The sequence below is a fragment of the Theropithecus gelada genome, chromosome 11 (genome assembly GCF_003255815.1).
Source record: "Theropithecus gelada isolate Dixy chromosome 11, Tgel_1.0, whole genome shotgun sequence".
In the NCBI taxonomy this organism is placed as follows: Eukaryota; Metazoa; Chordata; class Mammalia; order Primates; family Cercopithecidae; genus Theropithecus; species Theropithecus gelada.
Genome location: NC_037679.1, coordinates 40,706,935 through 40,734,458, shown reverse-complemented (window position 1 = coordinate 40,734,458; position 27,524 = coordinate 40,706,935). Strand labels below are relative to the sequence as shown.

The following is a 27,524-nucleotide window of genomic DNA, read 5'->3' as shown; positions in this document are numbered from 1 at the left end:
GATCTTTCCTGCTTTCTCTTGTGGGCATTTAGTGCTATAAATTTCCCTCTGCACACTGCTTTAAATGTGTCCCAGAGATTCTGGTATGTTGTATCTTTGTTCTCATTGGTTTCAAAGAACATTTTTATTTCTGCCTTCATTTCGTTATGTACCCAGTAGTCATTCAGGAGCAGGTTGTTCAGTTTCCATGTAGTTGAGCGGTTTTGATTGAGTTTCTTAGTCCTGAGTTCTAGTTTGATTGCACTGTGGTCTGAGAGACAGTTTGTTATAATTTCTGTTCTTGTACATTTGCTGAGGAGTGCTTTACTTCCAATTACGTGGTCAATTTTGGAGTAAGTACGATGTGGTGCTGCGAAGAATGTATATTCTGTTGATTTGGGGTGGAGAGTTCTATAGATGTCTATTAGGTCTGCTTGCTGCAGAGATGAGTTCAATTCCTGGATATCCTTGTTAACTTTCTGTCTCGTTGATCTGTCTAATGTTGACAGTGGAGTGTTGAAGTCTCCCATTATTATTGTATGGGAGTCTAAGTCTCTTTGTAAGTCTCTAAGGACTTGCTTTATGAATCTGGGTGCTCCTGTATTGGGTGCATATATATTTAGGATAGTTAGCTCTTCCTGTTGAATTGATCCCTTTACCATTATGTAATGGCCTTCTTTGTCTCTTTTGATCTTTGATGGTTTAAAGTCTGTTTTATCAGAGACTAGGATTGCAACCCCTGCTTTTTTTTGTTCTCCATTTGCTTGGTAAATCTTCCTCCATCCCTTTATTTTGAGCCTATGTATGTCTCTGCGTGTGAGATGGGTCTCCTGAATACAGCAGACTGATGGGTCTTGACTCTTTATGCAGTTTGCCAGTCTGTGTCTTTTAATTGGAGCATTTAGTCCATTTACATTTAAGGTTAAGATTGTTATGTGTGAACTTGATCCTGCCATTATGATATTAACTGGTTATTTTGCTCGTTAGTTGATGCAGTTTCTTCCTAGCCTCGATGGTCTTTACATTTTGGCATGTTTTTGCAATGGCTGGTACCGGTTGTTCCTTTCCATGTTTAGTGCTTCCTTCAGGGTCTCTTGTAAGGCAGGCCTAGTGGTGACAAAATCTCTAAGCATTTGCTTATCTGTAAAGGATTTTATTTCTCCTTCACTTATGAAACTTAGTTTGGCTGGATATGAAATTCTGGGTTTAAAATTCTTTTCTTTAAGAATGTTGAATATTGGCCCCCACTCTCTTCTGGCTTGTAGAGTTTCTGCCGAGAGATCTGCTGTTAGTCTGATGGGCTTCCCTTTGTGGGTAACCCGACCTTTCTCTCTGGCTGCCCTTAAGATTTTTTCCTTCATTTCAACTTTGGTGAATCTGGCAATTATGTGTCTTGGAGTTGCTCTTCTCGAGGAGTATCTTTGTGGCGTTTTCTGTATTTCCTGAATTTGAATGTTGGCCTGCCCTACTAGGTTGGGGAAGTTCTCCTGGATGATATCCTGAAGAGTGTTTTCCAACTTGGTTCCATTTTCCCCCTCACTTTCAGGCACCCCAATCAGACGTAGATTTGGTCTTTTTACATAATCCCATACTTCTTGCAGGCTTTGTTCATTTCTTTTTCTTCTTTTTTCTTTTGGTTTCTCTTCTCGCTTCATTTCGTTCATTTGATCCTCAATCGCTGATACTCTTTCTTCCAGTTGATCGAGTCAGTTACTGAAGCTTGTGCATTTGTCACGTATTTCTCGTGTCATGGTTTTCATCTCTTTCATTTCGTTTAGGACCTTCTCTGCATTAATTACTCTAGCCATCAATTCTTCCACTTTTTTTTCAAGATTTTTAGTTTCTTTGCGCTGGGTACGTAATTCCTCCTTTAGCTCTGAGAAATTTGATGGACTGAAGCCTTCTTCTCTCATCTCGTCAAAGTCATTCTCCGTCCAGCTTTGATCCGTTGCTGGCGATGAGCTGCGCTCCTTTGCCGGGGGAGATGCTCTCTTGTTTTTTGAATTTCCAGCTTTTCTGCCCTGCTTTTTCCTCATCTTTGTGGTTTTATCTGCCTCTGGTCTTTGATGATGGTGATGTACTGATGGGGTTTTGGTGTACGTGTCCTTCCTGTTTGATAGTTTTCCTTCTAACAGTCAGGACCCTCAGCTGTAGGTCAGTTGGAGATTGCTTGAGGTCTACTCCAGACCCTGTTTGCCTGGGTATCAGCAGCAGAGGCTGCAGAAGATAGAATATTTCTGAACAGCGAGTGCACCTGTCTGATTCTTGCTTTGGAAGCTTCCTCTCAGGGGTGTACTCCACCCTGTGAGGTGTGATGTGTCAGACTGCCCCTAGTGGGGGATGTCTCCCAGTTAGGCTACTCAGGGGTCAAGGACCCACTTGAGCAGGGAGTCTGTCCCTTCTCAGATCTCAACCTCCGTGTTGGGAGATCCACTGCTCTCTTCAAAGCTGTCAGACAGAGTCGTTTGCGTCTGCAGAGGCTTCTGCTGCGTTTATTGTTTACTGTGCCCTGCCCCCAGAGGTGGAGTCTACAGAGACAGGCAGGTTTCCTTGAGTTGCTGTGAGCTCCACCCAGTTTGAGCTTCCCAGCAGCTTTGTTTACCTACTTAAGCATCAGCAATGGCGGGCGCCCCTCCCCCAGCTTCGCTGCTGCCTTGCCAGTAGATCACAGACTACTGTGCTAGCAATGAGGGAGGCTCCGTGGGCGTGGGACCCTCCCGGCCAGGTGTGGGATATGATCTCCTGGTGTGCCTGTTTGCTTAAAGCGCAGTATTGGGGTGGGAGTTACCCGATTTTCCAGGTGTTGTGTGTCTCAGTTCCCCTGGCTAGGAAAAGGGATTCCCTTCCCCCTTGCGCTTCCCAGGTGAGGCGATGCCTCGCCCTGCTTCAGCTCTCGCTGGTCGGGCTGCAGCAGCTGACCAGCACCGATTGTCCGGCACTCCCCAGTTGGATGAACCCAGTACCTCAGTTGAAAATGCCGAAATCACCGGTCTTCTGTGTGGCTGGCGCTGGGAGTTGGAGACTGGAGCTGTTCCTATTCGGCCATCTTGCTCCGGCCCCCCCCCAGAAGTATTTCAAGCAATATGTAATCTGAGGGTTAGGGGCAGAGGGAGGACCATTAAAATGAAGCCAGGGCACATTCTATTCTGTTGGGTTCAGGTTTTCCCTGAATACTATGTAGACCTTCTCTGACTACTTCCAACATCAGTTATTTTCATCTCTGAACTTTGTTTTTAGATTTCTGGTAGTTTCAAAGCTATGTTCATAAGCTTTACCTAGGTTCTAGGGATATGACCAGATGCCTCAAGGATAGTTCCAGTGGGAACTCTGAGCAGGCTGTTTTCTGACTTTTTTTAACCTCTGCCTCAAACAAATTCCACTGTTATATGCCTTATATCTTGGGCTTCTATATATAAATTTCTTTGAAAATTCATTCTTATGCTGAGGAAAAAAAGCCTGAAAGTTACTGGGCTCTAGGAAGCTGTACCATTTTCTTTATTACTGACATCCAGCACTCCAAATTATTTGGGATATTGCTATTGAGCCCTGTATCAAATTGCAAGCACATGTTGTTTATTATTATGCTTAAAGTCAGAATATGAAAATTCTCATGTGGTAATTTGACAGTTCATTGGACACCCAAGTTGATATACCCAATTGAGTTGGCCTGGGAAACATCTCCTTCTTTCTCATTTCATCTGGGTTGCTGTCCAAATTAGCCAGATAGTGGAGAAACGTGCTTCAGTCAGGAGCCTAACAGTGGGCTGCTTCATTGGAGAAACACTAAATCCTCATACAATGCTTACTGACCCCTCCTTTTAATATGATGTGTTGCTACTTCCTTATTTTTATGAAGTCTTTCATATTGGGGTGTTACAGGGCTCAGCTATTGGACCTCTCCTTTTCTTTCCCTATACTTACTCCCTAAATCTATATACTGAGGATTCCAAAATTTATATCTATAGCCAGTACTCTCTACTGAAATCCCAGGTAATATGTACAACTACGCACTTGACATCTCCATGCATATGTCTAAAGGATATCTCAAACTCAACATGTTGACAATTGAGATCCGGATCTTCCCTCCAAACCTGATACTTCTATAGTTTTCTCCATCTCAGCTGATGACAACCTGATTCTTCCATTTCTTTAGGAAAATTCTTGGAGTTATCTTTGACTCCTATTTCCCTCGAATCCAAATCTACTTTCAAAATATTTTTGGAGTCTAGATATGCCTCACATTACCTTCACCACTTCCGCCCTGTATAAACCACAATTAGCTTTCATCTACATGGCCCACTAGCTTCTTCCCCTGTAACTAACCCTCCGCATCCACTATTCTCAACCCCAAAGCTAGAATGATCCTTTCAAAATCTTGGTCAGTTTTCAATTATGGCATCCTGCTGCTCAGATCCTTCCAAAGCTTCATTCACACTACCTGCTGATCTTACTCTGAATAAAAATCAATGTCCAGTTAATGCCATGCAAGAGCCAACACAATGTGGATTCTTGTTATGTCTCTGCTTTCATCACCTACTACTCCCTTGCTCACTTACTCAGTTTGGATAAACCGCTCTTTGTTCTTCAGTCACACCTTAATTATACTGCCTACCTAGCACCTTTGGATTTGTGTCTTCTTCTCTCTGCCTGTTATGCTCTTTGAGCCCTCTATGACTACCTTTCTCACCTCATCTCTGTTCAAATGTTAAATTGTCATTGAGGGGTTCCCTAATTACCTCTAAGATATTTTTTCAACTCCCCTACTCCTTCCTCTGATTTTCTGTCTGATTTCTTCTACTATAATGTATAAATTGCTTATTTATTCTCTTGCAAGATAAACTCTATGAAGACTATTTTTTTCCCATTTTGTTCACATTTCATTCCATACCAATTCATATAGCTTTAGAAACTCGGTAAAATATTTGGTAAATGAATACATGACTTTTTGAACATCATTTTATTCTTCCCTTTAATGTCTAAACAGTGTATTGATTTTACATGGGTATCTCAGTGACCTTAATATTTTAGAAGATGCCAGAGGAATGTTTACATTTGACTGAAACCTTTTACTTCAGATCCATACTTCAAGCTCAATTCCGATTACCTCAGATAATCTCAGCCCCACTCCTACCAGATTCTGTCCTCTGCTGAGCCTCTTTAAAGTTTGCATGAATGCATCCCATTGCATTTCTTCCCCAATGTGTCATTAATGCAGACTTTCACTGCTAATTTTAGGACAGCACAAGATATTACATCATCAGGCAGAAAACAGTTTAAAATCAGTAGTAGATGTCTAAGTTCATACAGTTTGTTAGGCATTCTCTGGCCCCAGAATATGCCTTGCTGGCTGTCTCTCACCTTAAGCTTTGGACATTTGTTTATATCTTTATGGTTCTGGGTTTTAGTTATAGTTAATTACCAAAATACAAAAAGCTGATGCATTAAAACATCCACTATAACATCCCTTCTGGATCCAAAGGAAAATTTTGAACCATGTGAATCATTATTGTTTGGAGTTTTCCCGGAATAAACTTTTTCCTTAAAATTGTAAATTATGATTCATCTGTAGTATATTTTACTTTTGATATATCTGTTTTATCTTTTTTTAATAAGCCAGTCTTAATTTTTTTATTATTTTTTATTTATCCAGTCAACTTATCTCTACTAGAATTGCCTTTCTTCTTAAATGGTTAAATTTATTTTGTTTGTGACCACAAGGAAATATTGTGAGTATTTAGTATCATGAATATTAAACCTTTACAGCTGAGTACCAGAAATATTAAACTTAACAGCTGAGTAGCTAAAGCTTACATTTTCCAATGTGTTTGCATTTTATCTAACTGGGAGAAACTCTAAAATTTCCAGAAAAATGTATTTAGCATTTTATTTGCAAAAATAATGAAGATCTTACGTAAATTTCTTGTTCCAGAAAAATTATTTATTTATATTCCCAAGTAGGAAGTAACAGATTTTTTTGTTGTTGTTGTTTACTATCTTGCAGTAAATTGACACCAAGTGAAGATATTAACTAGTCTGACTCACTCTTAAATGGGCATATTTTTGAAATCAGGTCATGTCCAGGTAGAAATTTAGGGAAGAAAACTGATACTTACATCTTACGGCATTTAAGTGGACTGCTTTTGCTGGGTTGTATGACAGCTTGAATTGAAAAGTTACATATCTAACATGTATGATTAACCACACTTTATAGGTCTATTTCACTAATCACTTGAGTGTCATTGTACTCAGGACCAGAGCTCCTAAGAATAGAAGGCACATTTACCAATTCACATGTTCCCAGCCCATTACCAGAGAGGGATGTTTTACCTCACTTGTAGTCCAAAGAGAAGACTATAGTAAGTAACATATAGGACAAAAAAATCAAGCTTCTAAGGCCATTACTGAATGATGATTTAACCCAAAGGAGACAGTGTGGTGATCTTCACAGGCAATTTTTTTGTTTTATTTTAATAATAATATAGATACAGCATTTTAATAATTAAGAATGACTTTAAAAAATAACTGTGTCTGTCCTTTGAATTGTATTCCAATGCTTAATATAAAGCCTAGACTAGTATAGGTACTCGACTAATAATTGTTGAATTCATGAATGAATAATCTCACTCAAAAAATAATTGTTGAATTAATGAATGAAGTGCCATGGGTATCTAAAGCAGGTTTTAAAATGAAAATTCTTTTAATTATTCAGAAATAATACATTAGTGATTAGATTTCAGTTTTTTTCTCTACCTTTTAAATTTAATAATCATTAGTTGAAGCTAACTATTAGCTACATTAATTCATTCAATAAATATTTATTGGCAACTCTATGCCAAACTGTGTCCTATGTACTAGGAAAAAAACAGTTAATAAAACAGAAAAAAATATATTTCCTCATTGAATACACACACATACACACACACATACATTTACACATAGTAAAAATGCAATGAAAAAATAAAGCTGGTTAAGAAAGCAGAGAGCTGTACTGTGGGAGTGGAGGCATGCCTTTTTGCACTCTTTAGACTAGGGCTTTCAGAAGTGTTGACAGATGTTTCTGTTTGCACAGACACTTAACTGATGGAGGGAATCATTGGGTGGACTGGAGAGAAAGCAAGGCAAAAAAAAAAAAAAAAAAATCAGCAATTGCAAATGCCCTGAGAAAACGTACTTAATGGAGGATTTAAAATCACAACTCACGAATCCCTTTATCCCTTGCTCTACTTCTTGTCCCTCCATACCAGCTCTACTTCTTTTCATTTTCCTTTTCCCCCTGTCACATACAGTTTCATTTACTTTTTACGTGTTTCTCTGCACTTCTCCCCACTACAGTGAAAACTCTACACGGAAGAGTATTTGTCTATTTTGTTCACTAATGTATCCTAAAACCTAGAATAGTGTGCAACTTATTGCTGGTCCTTTATAGGTCTTTTATGTATCAATTGACATTATGCTTTGTGAACTGCAAGGACACTCGTGTTGCCTGAGGATAGTGTGTAAGGAGATAGTGTGAAATAAAGTGAGGACAGAGAGAGGACCAGGGTCAAATATTGTACGGCTTGTAGGCTATGGAAAAGACTTTGAATTTTCTCAGAAATGTGACAGGAAACTACTGGAGGATTGGGATTAGGAAAATGGAGTGGCCTGATCTACATGTTTACAGATATCATAGGCTACTGTGTGGAAAACAAGTGGAAACAGGAGGAACACAATTCAAGTTCTCTAGGAGCTCGAAGTTGAAGGGGCAGGCACAATAACATGGAATAACTTGCCTATTGCAGACCTTAAAAGGGCCACAACAGATCTACAGACTAGTGGTGGGAAAATGAAAAGAACCATTCCTCTTGATTGAAGAGATGACATGACAGAGGTGACGCTGGAGTTGGATCTTGGATAAATGTGAAAAGATAATTTTGGACAACAGAAAAACAAATAAGAAAGGGACAAATTCAACACAATCTACTGGGCAAAAATAAATTTAGAAAGATGAATTTTTTTTTTCTTTTGAGTGACTAAGAGGCCTTTACATACATTACTTCCTTTAATTTTTACAATGCCCTAGTAAGTTAAAAACCTACTTTAATTCTCACTTTTTAGAGAATAAAACTGAGGCTCAGAGAAGCTAACTCAAAGTTTTGTTCATCTAGAAAGGAGAAGAGTGACAATTTGAACTTGAATCTCTTTGACACTAGAGCCCATGCTTTTAACTGTTATATATACTGGGTTGTTGAGTTAATAATAATGCAATCAGCATTCAGAGAAATATCTGACTCCTTGCACCTAATCAGTTCAATCAAATTAATGTTAAGTTTGCATGACTGTGACTGCCAGTATGTATAATGCTGTTTAAAGCATTGTAATTATGTTACTGAATGTGTGCCCTTTTGATATTAAAGGAAAGCATTTGTAATAAGAATTTCTGCATTTATTATGAAATATTAACATTTATGGTTCTTTCATTTAAGTAAATATGTGGTGAATGTCAAGCACAGAAAGACAATTAAATAAATTAATGTATGTCCATAATTTGCCATGGCATAATAAATTTAATTCTGTATCTACATGACCTCCTAATCAGCAAGCTGAAAAATTGTGATTTGATCATAGTATTTTAGGTGTTTACATTTCCAGTTAAGTGGTTGTGATCCATGACATTCTTAATAATTCAATGTCAATATGTAAAAATGAAGTTTTGCTAGGGTCATTCTCTAAGTGGTGTTTAACCCCTTTATTTCTTACCTAGTCATTTGAATTAATAATATACTTGTTAGACTTTCCTAATAATAGAAAACTGGTCACATGGCCTGGAATTAGAAGAGATCATCAGCATAAAAAACAGAATTTGATGTAGAAAAAGGTAAAAAGACTTCTCAAAAAGAAATTTTAGTCAGCAGATTTTGTGGATAAGGTTCTACTAGATCAATTTCTCAATCTTGCTCACATCATGATACAGATAGAAAATCATGCTATTTCTACAATATACTAATATAGACAGAGAAGGATGCTCAAGCCTTGAATTGAGTCCTTCACTCCTTAAACATCCAAAATTCTCTCCCCCAACAGCACTCTCAGCTGATATCCTGGCTTCTCGATTTCCCGAAAGTGTGCACAGACTCCCAGCATCACAATTACCAGCATGTAAACCCACATGCTCTGCCTTTCCATCTGTTATCAAAGATAGCACATTCTTCACTCAAATCCAATCTCTTCTCTTGTAGATTCTGTATTTTCTCATCTACTCAAGGACATTGCTCTAGTAAATATCCACTTTTCATCCTACATCATCAATTTTTCATCTTCTACTGGAACCTCTCCCTCAGCACAACATGCTCTTATTCCTATTCCTCCTTTCTTTGCCAGGGGCTGCCCATTTCTTTGCTTCCCTTTGAGACAATGTGCTAAAAAAAAGTAAAAATATGGATAAAAAAGTAAAAATATGCACAAAAATATGGTTTCCAATTTCTCTCCTCCCATTTCTTTTTAAATGTAGTTCAATCTGGGTTTTTTTCTTAACCTTCCAATAAAGCCAGATTACATTGTTGAATCGGATAGTCAGTTCTCAGTCCTCATCTTAGCTGACCTCTGAGAAACATTCAGGTTAATTACTGGATTAACGTGAGCAATTTAGTTCACACTGCTCTTTTGGTCTTCCTCCAATAGTAGCAATTGCTCCTACAGATTTTTATTTACTGGTCTCCCGGGACTCTAATTGTTGGAACCCAGTAGGGCCTCCAGCTTGGACCATTTCTCTATTTGCATTCACTTTCTTGATGACCTCATTTCAGTCTTTTAAATTTCAGTGTATATGCTAATGTGGTGTCCAGATTTGTATATCCACCTGGCTATGTGACATCTGTAGGTGACTAATAGAAACCTTAAACTCAACATGTGCAAGAGTGAGCACTTGAATTTTTCCTAAACCTACTGCTCCTGCAGCCTTCCCCATCTCAGTTATTTTAATCTTCTATTGCATAGGTGAAAAACGTTAGCAACTGCTCAGACCAAAGGCCTTGCAGCTGTCTTTGATACCTTTCTCTTTCCCAACCCATCTGTTCCATCAGGAACATCTGAACAATTACATAAAATTAAAGACTTAATCAGATAGCTAGTCACCTAAAAATTATTTTATGTATGAAATAAATTATTTTTTCATATTCTGCACAGATTTAAAATCCATGTCACATAAAGCAGTACCAAGATGTAATGTTAATTTACACTGTGGCTTTGTAATAAGGTAGATCTAATTTCAAAGAATGTGACTTTCCAACTTATTAGTTATGTGATATTAGACAATTTGCATAATTTATCTAAGACTCCTTATGCGTAATTGAGGAATAAATAGAAAGTTTATCATTATTATTATTATTACTATTCTAGAAGATTTACTAGAAGATTTTATAAAGGGCAACATCATGTTTTGCATACAATATTCAATAAATGATAACTATGGGGCCATTGTTATTGTTCTTAGTAGAAATAAAATGAGAGTGATTGGCTTTGTCTTTTAAACAAAATTCTTGGAAAAAGTAAAATTAAGGAGAAAATAATGTATTTGCTACCAAGGTAAGAGTGGCAGTAGAGATCTTGATAAGTAAGAAATAAGGTTGCCTAAAGATTGCGTTAGTCTACTCCAGAGTTTTGCCTAATATTGTCTTGTTCCTGTAAAGCATTAATCTTTCGCATCTTAAACATAAGATTTTGAACGTAATGTCCATTCATCAAAATTACTGGGTTTTAAAATTTTGTTCTGTTATACTATGCTACCCATGTAAATGTTATCCTAAAGTCCTTGCATATAATTGGTTATTATCCCGATTTTTCTTTTCTTCTCATCTTATCATTTACATCTGTTTCTTCTGCGATGGTATAAATAAAATCTATGCTAAAGCATACATTGAAGAGCACTAAAACATCTGCTTTCTTTTTTTTATAACATATATTTATTTTTATTAATGTCATATTTCCCCCAATACTCTGTGAATACGTGCAGGGAGATTAGCATACTGTGTGTGCATTTGGATAACTGGATACATGTAGGTATGCAAAGGGGCATGTCCCTATATTTAAAAATAATCCATAAAAATATTTTTTAAAACAATCTAACCTAGTAGACAGTATGAATTAATAGAAATAATATGGTTTGGTAGTTACAATATCTTGATTTGGTCATTATTTTGCTTGTTCATTCAGTCACCAAAATCTAGCCTATGAAGTACCAAGTAGTGCATTCAGCCCAAAGTTTAAGTGTTAGATGTACCACATACTAACTGTAATAATCTGAGAATAAGTATTTTCTAATTCTGAAGACTATTCAGCAAGTCAAATGAGATAATTAATATTAAAATGCAACTCACACTCACAGAGAAGCAAAACAGCCAGAGGAAGATGTCTTTAACATTTCCTAAATAGTTATTGAATACCAACTCTATGCTGTGCATTGTTCTATTCCTTAGCAGTGATACACTAGAAGTTCCATAGATTGCATAACTTTTGCACAATAAGGGAACTTATTACCTCTCAAACTGTGGCTAGGAATTATGCTTGTAGATTTAAAACACCCAAATTATGTATGAGAGACTGAGAAGTCTTTGTATCTTGATTTAATGATTACTGCACGGTGTATCATAGAACTTATATTGGTGCAGAACAGTAAATAAAGTGGATAATTTAAATTTATCTAGAGAAGAAATACTTTGTTGAGTCAGAAATGCTTAAGAATTTTAACAGTTGCTAACAAAAAGTGGTTGAAATTTAACATCAAAGGTGCACTACATAATAGATAGATGAGCATGGAGGGCATGTGCAAGTTTAAGTTCAACATCTAATAATCTGTATGTGGTTCTCATGTCATAGAGTGGGCCCCAAATTGCTCAGGTAACTCTTTTTGTGTTTGTAAAAGTCATGGTTTTAAAACTCCTCCAGGTATTATTTTAAAATCTGGAACTATGTAGACATCTGGTATCCAGAGTGAGAGGCGAAGAAATAACATCCCACTCTGGAGCTTTAATGTAATTTCTGTAAAACCAGTTGATGACATATATTTCAAAACATGAAATAAACTTCACAGCATATAATGAAATGACTATGGTGTAAAATTAGTGTTCTTCTAACCAACTAACATATGTCTGTTAAAGGACCAACAAAAACAAAACTCTTAATCCTGAATTTTATATGATTTAACATTATAATTTAAGCATAAAGGTCATTATGGGCTATCACCATGATAACACACATAAAACTTTGTGAAAAATTTGGTTTAAGCACAGAGAAAAACAAAGAAGAAGAAATAAAATATGGAAAGTAAACACCATTTTAAATTTGTGTGTGTGTATGATTGTGCATGTGTATATATGTAGATAATGTTCACACATATACATACACACATATATGACACATCTATGTACATTCATTATATACTTTATGAAATTACTTAAAAAAAATCTTCAAAATGTGAATTAAACCAGATTTACTAATTTTGCCTTATTATAAACAGAAGTTTTAAATTTCAATTTTGACATGCCTTTTTTGTTCACTTGCCTGTATATCTTGTTATCCCAATGGAGTCTAAAATATGTCTTCATTTGTATGTGACATACTCAGTGAATGGTGAATTAGCAACAACATTTCTTGATATTGGAAGAAAGATTTTGGGGTATTCGAAGTTTTGTTTTGTTTTTTCTTCTTTTTCTTGGGATCCTCTAATCCGATATCTAACTGCTAAATTTGACAACACTTACTGAATGGAGTTTCTCATTTGGGTGCCACAAAATGCAGTTTGTCTCCCAGCTCACCTGCAGAATCATTTCCATTCTAACTATAGCTGTTATCTGGCATATCATAGCTCCTCAATAATGATTTGTTGCACAAGTGAGTGAGTGAAAGAATGAGTTCTATGATCCTGTGCATACTCAGCTGTAGATTGTCTGGAAGTAAAAGACCGGGAAGTTGAAGGCCTAGAAGTAGGATGCATGAGTAAACTCAGGGGGACAAGATGGCTGACTAGATGCAGCCAGAAAGCGCTGCTCCCACCAACAGAGACCAAATTATTAAGTCAGCCACCATAATTTGAGCAGGTATTTGGAGAGAAACAGCTGATAGTGGATGGAGATGTGACTCTGAAACTGAGGCTGAATAGAAAGGAAGCTGGAAGCCCTACTTAAGGTACCTGATCACTAGGGCCAGTTCCCAGCCACTAATGGCTCGTGGGAAAGGGGAGAGTGAGGGAAATGAGATTTGATTCAGTCTCCCCACGGACCTCTGGGGACCTAATGACAGGGGACCGTGCATCCCCTATGGACATGTGAGCTGTCAGGAGATCTCTCCAGGGAATAGGCAGAGACAGGCCTTCAGACGGCATGGAGCCCAGGAGTTTTTGTGTGCTGGCAGCTCTAGTGAAAAGCAGCCATAAACGCCCATCATTCGGGCCCCCCTCCCGGCTCCCCCAGAGGCATTGGCCCCAGCTGACTTCTGAGGCAGAAGACAGCTGAACTTTCTTCCCTACAGATGTGACTGGGGCACATCTGTTCTGCAAGCCCTTCCACATGCTGTCCCCTGACCCCCACAGAGCCTGTGCCTAGCTGCCCTGCAGGACTGGGTGCACCCCACAGCCTCCACAGCCCTGCTGAATGTCTTGCTGTATATGAGTACTTTCCAGACAGCCCTGGAACACAACAGATACCCTGGCACAGCTAGAACCCCACCCTGAACCATGGATGTCTTGGTTCCCCAGGGCTGCAGTGAACAGCTCAGTGCTGTGGCCAGCACTCAGGCAGGGGAAGAACCCCCCTTGCAGGAGGGGGAACCCCACTTCAGAACACTGAAAGGGGCAAGATGCTGGGTCCCACGGCCCAGGTAGGAGTGAGGCATGCCTCCCTCTGAAGAGCTGGTTCATAAACCGTGTGGCATATCTCCCTGTCCTAACTTTTGTCCAAAAAGAACCTCGTGGCCTGGAACACCTACCAAAAGAAACTGAGGCACAGCGCTGGTGATTGCAGAGGGCTCCCCACAAGTCCTGAGAGTAGACATGGTGAGCAAGCCATCTGTCTTCCTCAACCACTGCATAGCACACCTGCGAATGCTAGGAAGTAGAAGAGTCATGGGGCTAGGTATCAGCCTAGCTACCAGGATTACTCTTAAGTGCCATCTACTGGATCACAGCCCAAACTACAGCATCAAAAATTATCCTGTTAATATATACACCTGTGAAAACAAGCCCAAGCATTCACCTACACGTAAAAATCCTGTACAGAGCCCTGGTGCTCTGAAAGCACCCAGAAACAAAGCCAACTGACTATACTCAACTTACTCTACAGTTAAAGGACATCAAAACTCCCTGATGAGAAAGAATCAGTTCAAGAACTCTGACAATTCAAAAAGACAATATCCCCTTCTAACAAGTCCACTAGCTCCTCAGCAATGGTTCTTAGCCAGTCTGAAATGGCTGAAATGACAAACATAGAATTCAGAATCTGGATGGCAAGAAGCTCATCAAGATTCAGGAGAAAGTAAACGCATCCAAGAAATCCAGGGAATCTAGTAAAATGATCCAAGATTTGAAAGATGAAATAGCCATTTTAAGAAAGAACCAAGCTGTACTTCTAAAGCTAGAAAACTCACTACAAGAAATTCATAATATAATTTGAAGTGTTAACAGCAGAATAGACCAAGCTGAGGAAAGAATCCCGGAACTTAAAGACCAGTTTTTGAAGCAACTAAGACAAAAAGGAATTGAGAAAAATGAACAAAACCTCTAAGAAATATGGGATTATGTAAAGACAATAAATCTATGATTCATTGGCACTCCTGATGGAGAAAGAAAGAAAATAAGCAATTTGGAAAATATATTTGCAAACGTAGTCCACGGAAATTCTCCTAATCTCACTAGAGAGGTGGACATGAAAATCTAAAAGATACGGAGAACCCCAGCTAGATATGCTGATCATCCCCAAGGCCTGTAGATTTTTTTAACAAAAAAATCTTAAAGACAGCTAGAGATAAAGGTCAAGTTACATGCAAAAGGAATTTTATCAGACTAGCAAAAGACCTCTTAGCAGAAACCTTACTTGCCAGAAGAGATAGGGAGATTGTTATCAGTGTCCTTAAAAAAAATCAACCAAGAATTTTAAATCCCACTAAACTAATCTTCATAAGTGAAGGAGAAATAAAATGCTTCTCAGACAAGCAAATATTGAGGGATTTTTTTGCAACTAGACCAGTTTTACAAGGGATCCCTAAAGGAGTGCTAAACTTAGAATCAAAAGAACAAAACCTGCTACCACAAAAGCACATTTAAGTACGTAGCCCTCAGGTACTATAAAGCAACTGTGAAATCAAGTCTACATAGCAACCAGCTAACAACATAATAACGGGATCAAAAATCACACATATCAATATTGACCTTGAATGTAAATGAGGTAAATGTTCCACTTAAAAGACACAGAGTGTCAAACTGGGTAAAAGACAAGATTCAACCTTCTGCTTTCTTCCAGGGACCCATTTCACATATAACAACACCCACAGGTTCAAAGTAAAAGAATAAGGAAAGATCTACCATGCAAATGGAAAACAAAAAAGAGAAAGGGTCCCTATTTCTATATCAGATGAAACAGACTTTTCACCAATAAAAATTAAGAAGGATAATGAAGGGCATTACATAATGCTAATGAGTACAATTCAGCAAAGGAGACTTAACCATTCTAAATATATACACACCCAACATTGGAGCACCCAGATTAATAAAACAAGTACTTCTTGATCTACAAAAAGACTTAGACAATCACACAGTAATGATGAGAGACTTCAACACCCCACTGACAGCCTTAGATTATCAAAGCAGAAAACCAACAAAGAAACTGTGGACTTAAAGTCAACACTTGACTACTTGGACCTAATGGACATCTACAGAACACTCCACCCAACAACCATAGAATATATACTATTCTCATCTGCACACAGAACATATTTTAAGATTGATGACATGCTTACTCATAATGGAAATCTCAATAAATTAAAAAAATTAAAACCATACCAAGTACATTCTTGGATCACAGTGCAATAAAAATATAAATTGATAGCAAAAAAATCTAAGAAGTACACAAATGCATGAAAATTAAACAATTTGCTCCTGAATAATCCCTGGGTGAACATTAAAATAAAAAATTCTTTGAAAACACCGGGGCCTATCATGGGGAGGGGGGCGGGGGGAGGGATTGCATTGGGAGTTATACCTGATGTAAATGACGAGTTGATGGGTGCAGCACACCAACAAGGCACAAGTATACATATGTAACAAACCTGCACGTTATGCACATGTACCCTACAACTTACAGTATAATAATAATAAATAAATTTTAAAAAAAAAAAAAAAAAAAAAAAAAAAAAAAAAAAAAAAAAAAAAAAAGAAATTAATGAAAATAGGTATAAAACTTATCCAAATGTCTAGGATACAGCTAACGCAATGTTAAGAGGAAAGTTTATAGTCCTAAATACCTTCATTAAGAAGTTAGAAAGAGTTCAAATTAACACTCTCACTTTGCACCGAAAGGACCTAGGAAAAATAAAAAGAAGAAACCAACCCCAAAACCAGCAGAAGTAAAGAAATAACTAAAATTACAGAACATTAAAATTGGGATGCAAAAATATATTTTAAAAAATGATGAAACCAAGACTTGGTTTTTGAAAAAATAAACAAGATTGGCATATCACTACCTATATTAGCAAAGAAAAAAATAGAAGATTCAGATCAGTACAGTCAGAAATGACAAAGATGACATTACAGCTGATCCCACAGAAACACAAAAGATTCTCAGAGAGTATTATGAGAAACTATATGCACACAAATTTTTAAATCTAGAAGAAATAGTTAAATACCTGGAAACACACAATATCTCAAGATTGAATCAGGCAGAGATTGAAACCCTGAAAAGACCAATACCAAAAGACCAATACCAAATTCTGAAGTTCAATCAGTAATAAGAAACCTACCAACCAAAAAAGCCCTAGACCAGATGAATTCACAGCTGAATTTTACCAGATCTATAAAGAAGAACTCGTACCAATCCTATTGAAACTATTCCAAAAAATTGAGGTGGAGGGACTCCTCCCTAACTCATTCCATGAAGCCAGAATCAGCCTAATACCAAAATCTGGCAGAGGCACAACAAAGAAATAAAACTATAGTCCAGTATCGCTTTTGATCATAGATGCAAAAATCCTCAACAGAATACTATAAAACCGAATTCAACAGCACATCAAAAACCGAATTCAACAGCACATTATCACATTGTGGTGATTGTGATAATTCACCACAATCAAGTGGGCTTGATTCCGGGGATGCAAGGTTGGTTCAAAATATGTAAATCAATAAACGTGATTCATTACATAGCAGAATTAAAAGCAAAAACCATGTGATCATCTCAATACACACAGAAAAAACTTTTGATAAAATTCAACATCTCTTCATGATAAAAACCCCCAACAGACTAGGCATTAAAAGAATATACCTCAAAATAAGAAGAGCCATCTATAACAAACATGCAACCAATATCATACTGAACGAGCAAAAACTAGAACCATTCCCCTTGAGAAATGGAACAAGGCAAAGATGTCCATTTTTACCAGTCCTGTTTGACATAATACGAGAAATCCTAGCCAGAGTATTCAAATAAGAGAAAGAAATAAAAGGCATCCAAGTATAAAAAGAAGTCAAAATATCTCTCTTCAATGATGATATGGTTCTATACTTAGAAAACTCTAAAGACTCTGCAAAAAGGCTACTAGATATGATACATGACTTTAACACAGTTTCAGGATACAAAATCAATGTTAAAAAATCAGTAGCAATTCCATACATCAATAATGTTTAGGCTAAAATTCAATTCAGAACACAATTCCATTTACAGTAGCCACAAAGAAAATGAAATATGTAGGAATTCAGCTAACCACAGAGCTGAAAGTTCTGTACAGGAGGAAGTGCAAAACACTGCTGAAATAAATCAGAGATGACACAAATGAATGGAAAAAACATTCCATGCTCATGGATTGTAAGAACCAACATCATTAAAATGGCCATATGCCTGAAGCAATTTGCAGATTCAACTACTACTATCAAACTACCAATGTCATTCTTCACAGAATTAGAGAAAACTATTCTAAAATTCATATGGAACCAAAAAGGAGCCCAAATAGCCAAAGCAATCCTAAGCAAAAAGAACAAAGTTGGAGACATCACACTGCTCAACTTCAAACTATAAGGCTCCAGTAACCAAAAGAGCATGGTATTGGTACAAAGAGACACATAAACCAATAACACATAACTCAGAAATAAAGCTACCACCTACAACCCTCAGATCTTCGATGAGGCTGACAATAGCAAGTCACAAGGAGGTGACTCCCTATTCGATTAATGGTGCTGGGATAATGGGCTAGCCACATGCAGAAGATTGAAACTGGGCCCCTACCTTTCACCTTATATAAAAATTAACTAGAGATGGATTAAAGATTTAAATGTAAGACCTCAAACTATAGAAATCCCAAAAGAAACCCCAAGAAATACCATTCTCAACATCGGCCTTAGCAAAGAATTTTTTGCTGTCCCCAAAAGCAATTACAACAAAAGCAACAATGGACAAGTGGTACCCAATTAAACTAAAAAGCTTCTGTACGGTGAGAGAAACTATCAGCAGAGTAAACAGACAACCTACAGAATGGGAGAAAATATTTGTGAACTATGTGTCTGACAAAAGTCTAATAGGCTGAATCTTTAAAGAAATTAAATCAACAAGCAAAAAACAAATAACCTCATTAAAAATGGGCAAAGGAAATGAACAGATACTTTTCAAAAGAAGACATACCAGTGGCCAACAAACATAAGCGGTGGCTCAAGCCTGTAATCCCAGCACTTTGGGAGGCCGAGACGGGCGGATCACGAGGTCAGGAGATCGACACCATCCTGGCTGACACGGTGAAACCCCGTCTCTACTCAAAAATACAAAAAACTAGCCGGGCGAGGTGGCGGGCGCCTGTAGTCCCAGCTACTCGGGAGGCTGAGGCAGGAGAATGGCGTGAACCCGGGAGGCGGAGCTTGCAGTGAACTGAGATCCGGCCACTGCACTCCAGCCTGGGCGGCAGAGCGAGACTCCGTCTCAAAAAATAAATAAATAAATAAATAAATAAAACAAAAATACTCAACATCACTAATCAGAGAATTGCAAATCAAAACCACAATGAGATACTGTCTCACACCAGGCAAAGTGGGTATTGTTACAAAGTCGGGAAACAATAGATGCCGGTGATGCTGTAGAGAAAGAGAACGCTTATGCACTATTGATGGGAATGTAAATGAGTTCGGCCGCTGTGGAAAGCAGTTTGGAGATTTTTCAAAGAACTTAGAGCTGCAATTCAACCCAGCAATCCCATTACTGGGTATATACTCAAAGGAAAATCAATCATTATACCAAAAAGTTACATGGACTCATATGTTCAGTGTCATTCTGTTCACAATGGCAAAGACATGGAGTCAACATAGATGCCCATCAATGGTGGACTGGATAGTGAAAATGTGTTCCATATACACCATGGAATACTATGCAGCCATATGAAAATAATTAATCTTGTCCTTTGCAGAAACATAGATGGAGCTGGAGGCCATAATCTTAAGTGAATTATCACACAAACAGAAAACCAAATACTGCATTTTCTCACTTATAAGTGGGAGCTAAGCATTGAGCACACAGGGACAACAACATAGGAGCAATTGACTCTGTAGACTACTATAGTGGGAAGGGAGTGTAGCATGCGTTGAAAAACTACTTATTGGCTATTATGCTCACTACCTGGATGCAATACACTCATGTAACAAATCTGCACATGTAACCCCTGAATAAAAATTGAGAAAACAAATCATACAGTAAACTCAGGGTTTTGGCTATCTGCAAAGGGTTATTTTTGCTACATATTGTAGAACTCAAGATATAAAGCTAAGGGTACAGATACTGTTAGAAGTGGATAAATATGAAGATCGATAGATTAAATAGAGATAGATTATAGATGATAGATAGATGATAGACTGACGGACAGACAGGCTAGTGACATTACATACTTAACTAGCATTCATATGTTATCCATGTAAATTTACTAGGATATATTGTCCATCTGGGCTGCAAATTTCATTCCATATGGCGTGAATTATAACTGAATGTTTGCCTGGAAAATGCTTTGTTATCCTATAGTGCTACCATGCAAAGTGTAATAATATCTATCTCCTACCCTTGCCTCCTCTCTCCTCTCCCTCTTCTCTCATCTTTATCTTTTCCCTTTACCTCCTTTCATCTTTCTCTCTCTTTCTCTCTCTCACCACTATGTTCTTCTCTTCCTTCTCTCCCCCATTGTTCTTTCAGTATGACCATTTTCCCCTGACCATTTATCAGAAATTAACAGAAAATAGGCAGCCTTTTCAGTATATTTATTTAACTCCCCAAATTCTTATCATTTTAGCAAAATTTTGAGCTTTATATCCAGTACCCACAAATGAATGAAAGAAAGGCTGTACCAAATTGCTTGTCTTAAAACAGAATATATCTCACAACTATTTCTTAAAACTAACTTATTTTCAAGGGTTACAAAAATATGTGAGTTGAATTTCCTGATATAAAAGCATAGACTGTAAAGTATTTTTTGAACATTTTATAACACCAAGCTGATAACATACATTTCAGGTGGAATAGGAGTAATTGTTCCTAAGGGCACAAGGGTGTATTAGACAATTTCTTGGGGTCTTCTCTTAATTCTATTAAGAGCAAATGTCTGGCTTCAGGATTTTTGTTTTACTGCATTTTAAGTTAAGTATAATTTAATCATACTTTTACTGTTTCATTTTCAACTCCTTTCTGTAAAAATTCAGGTGGTTAGGATACCTAATGTTAAACTTCCTGAAGCTCAACTTCATAATTTACCTGTCTTGGAAAAGAGACATCTTAAGAAATTTTTGGTAGTAGTCTGTCTGTAGTGATTAAAATGGGTATGTTATTTACCCTTCATGTACGGTGGTAGCCATTGCCTGAAAACCAATGATTGATAACATAAGCACATTAAACTTTATTTGAGGTGTGATATTGTACTATATATATATATGGTATATATATGTATAATTTTCAGTTGAAATGGTTTTATGATAAATTGAAAGCAATCAAACTAAGAATGAAGTTTCTTCACAACCCAAAATAATCTTGGAAAGCTATTTGGCAAACTAAAGAAAGACATTAAAATATACTAACCAAAAGTGTGAAAATGTGACTCAACATTTCATATCTTTTTTTTAAACAGGAATGTTCTAATTTTATTTGATTTTATAGGAAAAGGATGATGACCAGATTAAGTATCTTTACTAATTTTACTTGAAAAAAAAGTTTGTAAATACTAACACATACCTAGCACAGTTACCTCATGTCCTGAAATGCTTTCAGCCATATTCCATACCATTTCATTTTGTTTCAAACATTGATTCTTTTCTTTGGAAAGCCTTTAACCTCATGCTTTTGCCAGGGCCACCCTGACATATGCCTGGAGTTCAGTGGTTTCCAGATGAACTCAGTATACATTATATCAAGTCAATTGTTAGCATTTGTCAAACTGCATTGCAGTTGTTTTGCTACCTAACTACCTCGCCTTAGCTGGTATCTCTCCCACAAAATTTAAAGTTCATGAAGCACTGACATTGTATCTGATAATCCTTTCCCCAAAGCCTGGAAACAATATCAGGAAAGTGTAAGGCATTTGGTGATTAGTCTTTGACTAATGCATAGTTGAATGGATAAATAAATGAATAAATGTGGAAGAGAAAGGAAAATTGTAAGGGGCAGGTGTAATGTAAAGGGGTTTTTATTTTTAATCAGAATAGTGATTCTGTCATTGAGAAAGGTATTCTACTTTCTTGAATATCAATGTTCTCATATGTAAAATCAATATATTACCCAGGTCAAATGACAGTGTATGGCTTAAATTAAATGCCATGTGTCCATGTCTGACACTTAAGTACTGAATGTTAGTTCTTTTTACCTTTCTAGATTTTCAGGTAATGTAGCTCATGAAGTCACCCTAATTAATAAGCCTAAATTAATGTCCACATTTGTTTATATTCTTTAGAATGGATTTGATATATATAACGCTCTTGCAGTAATTTTTTAAAAGGTGTATCTGTTTTGTTCCTCTAATATAATAAAAGCTCCTCAAAGGTAAACTTACTTTTGTGTTTACCATGGGTAGGAAGACCATGGCAAACACAAGACCAAGTTCTGGTTTACCAAGGACAATCTTTGTGTCTATTGTCTGGAATAATGGTTGATCGTTCTTCTTTTCCCCTCAAATATGTGCCATTTATACTATAAATTATCCACTATATGTGATTAATAACCATAGCTCTCTAGGGCTAAGTGTTCTGTTTTATTTAAAAATATGTATTAGTTAAAAAAAATTTTAAATCAATTTTGCTAAATGTTAATATCAAAAACAATAATTTTTAAATGAATGAATAAAACTACATATATATATATAAATTACATATTTGAATTGACATATTTTCATTTTTCTAAGTAACTGTTCCAGTGAATGGTTTGAGCAAGTCCTCATTTCCAGAACTTTTATGGTGATACCTTTCTCTTTAATTACCAATTCATTTAAAAAATTTAATAAAATCCTAAACGTAAACTTCTTAGGAAATAATTAGTTTTTTAATTGAGTAACTGAACATAGTTTATAAATTCTGTATTTACTTATTATTTTATTCTTGGGAAATGTGGAACTTCCTGAAACCTATTATATCAAATAGCACTAGCAATTTGGAGAATATGATTGCTTTTGAAAATGTATTCTTTGTATTTTTCATGTAAATAAAGGTGAAGAAGAGGCTGGGTGTGGTGGCTCATGACCAACAATTTGGGAGGCTCATGACCAACAATTTGGGAGGCTGACTCAATAGCATCTCTTGAGGCCAGGAGTTTGAGACCAGCCTAGGCAACACAGCAAGACCCTGTCTCTATAAAAAATAAAATAAAATAAATAGCCAGGTGTGGTGGCACACTCTTGTAGTCCTAGCTCCTAGGGACACTGTGGATCACTTGAGCCCAGGAGTTCAATGCTGCAATGAGATGTGCTCACATCACTGTACTCCAGCCTGGGCGACAAGAGCAAGTCTCTCTCTCCCTCTCTCTCTCTCTCTCAAAAAAAAAAAAAAAAAAGGTGAAACAGAATGGAGACAAATTTGGGTGTTACTACCTTAATTTTATTTAAATGTTACAGAAGACTTTGAGTGAGGCATACTTATCCCCATTTCATAAATGAGGAGATGGAGGCTTATTAAGGAACAGTGAACTCAGTGTGGTCACTGAATTTTTTCCTTTGCTTTCTGAGCATATGCTGAAGTTTTGAATTTCTAATAAGACTGTGGCCAAGCTGATTTTTAATTTTTGGTCATATTGATTAGAAATGATGTTTAAAGCAATTACTTAGCATATTGTGTAAGCAGCACATTCACTGAGTCAACATTTATCAACCACCTGAAATGTGTTTGATTACAGGGATAGATTTTTGATAATTATTTAAAATTAAGGTATGAAGACTGTCCAAGAAATACGGACATGGATATTTGCAAGGGATTCATTTTCTTCTTCTATATGTACCCTTTTCTAAAATTTATTATTCTGAGAACAGTGCCGCAATTAAGGAGTTCTGTCTGCATTTAAATCAATCTTCTTTTTCAGAGTGTATATTTCTCATGAATCTTAACTGTGTCGCATTACCCCAGGGTCTCAAAACTTCAAGGACCAAAATAAGAAACCACTCAAATTATAGATTTAGGTGTTAGGAAAGTGAATGACTTTAATAGCTACATAACAAATCCTTTTTGAAAGCCAGATGTTTTCTGGTTGTTAGCTTTCAACAAAATTGGAAGATGACTTAATCAAGGTATTTAATGATTATTATAAAATATATTTTGGATTCTAGTATATATGCAGAAGAAATTAGAAAATTTGAGTATAGTGCTGATAAAAACCCTAACAACAACACAACCTTTTTTATTTTCCATCTAGTTACTTCTGGGAAAAGGGTTTCTCAACAATAAATCTACAAAACTGAAAATTAGGACTGTCTAATTCTAATAGTATGTTTGAATTGAAACAAGCTAGTTTTAAAAAGATAAAACTCCAGTTGTATCATAAAAACATACATTTTTGTATTATCCAGGCATAATATTTTATTTTCTATATTTATCAGCATTTTAATATGTTTATTCTGTTCTGGCACATTGTATGGTAATAATATTTGTGAATGCTACTCATTTCAAGAGATAAGTTTTAACACTTATAAGCATATTGTCTTTTAAAATTTAAAAAGAAAAATATTTTAAGTGTATATTATATATTTTTGCAGTAACAAATTATAATATTACTGATAAAATACTTTAAGGCACACAATATGGAAAGATACTACAATATAGTAGAATAAAATTGTGTGCAGGAGGAAAGGAAAAAAAGTTGAAGGAATAAAAGGGATGTTATAAAATTTCCATTTCTAAGAGCTCTTTAGTTTTTTAATAGAAGATGGGCATTAAATTGCTATTCAATTTGATGCATTTAAATGAGTATCATCTGTCAATACCTATGATGTACTGTAATTTAAGTCTTTTAAAGTATTTAAATTTTGACAAAGAGAGGCTTCATAGTTTTTCAAACTGTATGCACCTAAGCTTACAAACCAACCAGGTTTGGAAAGTACGGTACTAGATGAAATGTTAGGCATGGAACTTAGCACAGCTCTGAGCCTGCTCCAAGACTGCTCAGTTCCTGCCCATCAGGACTTCTTGTGCCTGACTGAATGGGGCTTTCCTACAGAAAAATAAATAAAATATGTCAAATGTCCCTGACTAAATACTTATTATTTCCTTTAGGCAATTGATATGAGTTAAAGAGATGTGTTTTTTAATGAGACAGACATTTCTCCATCCTCCAGCAACTCCAACATTCATGGCTTTCAGAATGAGAATGATAGGATCATACCTTGATATATAAGCTTTGGCCTCAGCCACAATGGACGTGGAAGAATTCTACATCTTGGCAATTTTTAGACCTGGTAACACCTTCCCTATTGCTACCAGGCAGAAGGGAAAGTTGAGGTGTTTGCAAATAGCCATTTAGAATTATGAGATACCATTATCAAAAATAGTCATAGGAAGAAAATATTCTGGAAAAATTGTATACTTCGGCAATTTCAGTAATTTTTAGAATAAAGCATTATACTTAAAATAATTATATATTAGTAGTACTATTTCTCCCTCCTGCCTCTTTTAACATTAACCCATACTACTTTCCTCTCCTCCCCCACCAAAGAAATGTGAAAAATAAAGTGTATTCTTATTGGCTGGAAAGCTTCATTATTCCCAGTTAAAATAAAATAGTTTGCTGGCTGATGCAAATGCAGCAAATACATGGGACTGTATTAAGAATATGTGATATTTTACCAAAAACGTTTGATTTATGAGTTCCTCTACAATAATAAGCAATCTGGTGAATTTTCTGATGTCAGTTGTGTTAGACCCAGTTGACAGGTAAACATTAAAGTACATGGAGTTTATACTTGCATGGTAAAAATCTATTTGACAAACTTTTTTTTCTTAAAACTTGGCTCTCAGGAACCTTGAGGTTTCTGTTTGAGAGATTATTTCTACTCATAGCTCTCTGGGGAACATGAGTTACATGGCCCCGCTAACCACAAGAGGAAGTTAGATCCTAATATGTATCTTGAATATTTCACATATATAACTGATTTCCACAGCTAGTAAATCTATAAAGTCATTTTAAAAATTTGATGATCATTCGAATGAATCCCATGTGGACTAAGATATCAGAAGGAAAAATATTAATTTGAAAAAAATGAATAATATAGCTATTTTAAAATACTGGAAAACAAAACATAATTTTTCAAGTTTACTCACAATAATAGAGTTATAGTTAAGGAAATCAATAGCTTCAGCAAATCATAAGTGATTTATGTAAGAGAAAACCATTTTTTTAAAATAATCATTGAGTGCTCTAAAAACAAATGGATGGGGGCATGTCAAGGGACACAGGAGACAACCTGAAATAAAGGAGCTAACAATGATTAAAGCTGGGACAATATGAAAAACAATCTAAATTATGTAATATTAAATTACAAACAAGAGTATAAAGTAAATATACATGGTTCTCTACTGTTATAAGTAAATAACTGAAAAAGTAAATAATTAAAGGAAAAGAGGCCAGCCATTACAGGAGAAATATATTTTGGTACTCTCTCTTCCAGGGGGCCAAGCTTAATTTCACCCATTATTACCACCTCTGTTGAGGGTGTACTACTTGCCGAAGAATAGAGTATGGAAAGGGGGAAATAGTAACTTTACAGTAGAGAAACCAGGCAAAAACTTTGTTAGTCAAATGACAAAGGTTGACGTCATTAATAATGTTATGTGGATGTCGTGTACCACTAATATGATGTGATTGAGGACACTTCACCTCTGTGGTGTGCTTATCCATTCATAGCCCAGTGTAATCAGGATGAAAACAGGCAAGCATGTATGATTTCATGGGATTGGGAGATATTCTACAGAACCCTTGGCCAATTCTTCTCAAGACCATCAAGATCATGAGAAACAGAAAAGCTGTCACACACCAAAAGAAACTGGAGAGACATGACAACTAAGTAAATATGGTATCCTGAAAATGAACCTAAAATACAAACAGCACATTAATGGCAATACTAGTAAAATCCAAGTAAAGTGTATGAGTTTAGTTAATAATAATACACTAAGATCAGTTTCTTAGTTTTCACAATTGTCCCATAGTAATGCAAGATAACAGTTAGAAAAACTGAATGAAGGATATATAGGAATTCTCTGTACTTTCTTTGCAGATTTTCTATAAATCTGAAATTATTCCCAAATTGGAATTTATTAAAATAATTTTCTGGTTTATTTAGCAGTTTGCTAGTTAAATAACCTATACACATAATTTATCAGGTTGTAGGAGTTCCCTCTAAGGAACTGAGGATCACCTTTCTGCATCCTTTCCATTGATGTTATAAATTTCATGTGTAATTGGAGAATCAGAAATACTAATGAATAATAATTTAGGTTTTAAGTGTAAATCATCATCCTTTACAGCCTTCAGGTTTAAAGTAGGTGGTTTTTATTATGTATGACTGTGTCATCTTAGATACATTCACAAAGACATCACTTTTGGCTTATTCTGTTTCCTATCCTACTGAAGTCTCCACATTTGAACCATGTGTAAATGGAACATTTATTTTTACCTCTAAAAGTTGTCAAGTCATCTGAATATGATCTTTTATACAAATTGAAGAATTTGTTAAAGATATACAAAAAGAACATAGTTTGCAACAAAACATGTTTGCATTCAATATTTTTGGATTTTTGAGTTGAAAATCTTCATGTGTATAAAATATTTTTTATTAATTCTTGTATGTATATATGTACATGCAATAAGGTTATGACTATTTAA

General features: G+C 36.1%; 1 protein-coding gene across 5 annotated transcripts in view; it reads left to right on the top strand.

Annotated features, from left to right (window-relative positions):
- Positions 1 to 27,524, top strand: part of PPFIA2 (PTPRF interacting protein alpha 2) — a 516,020-nt gene that overhangs the window by 145,879 nt on the left and 342,617 nt on the right. The window lies entirely within an intron of this gene.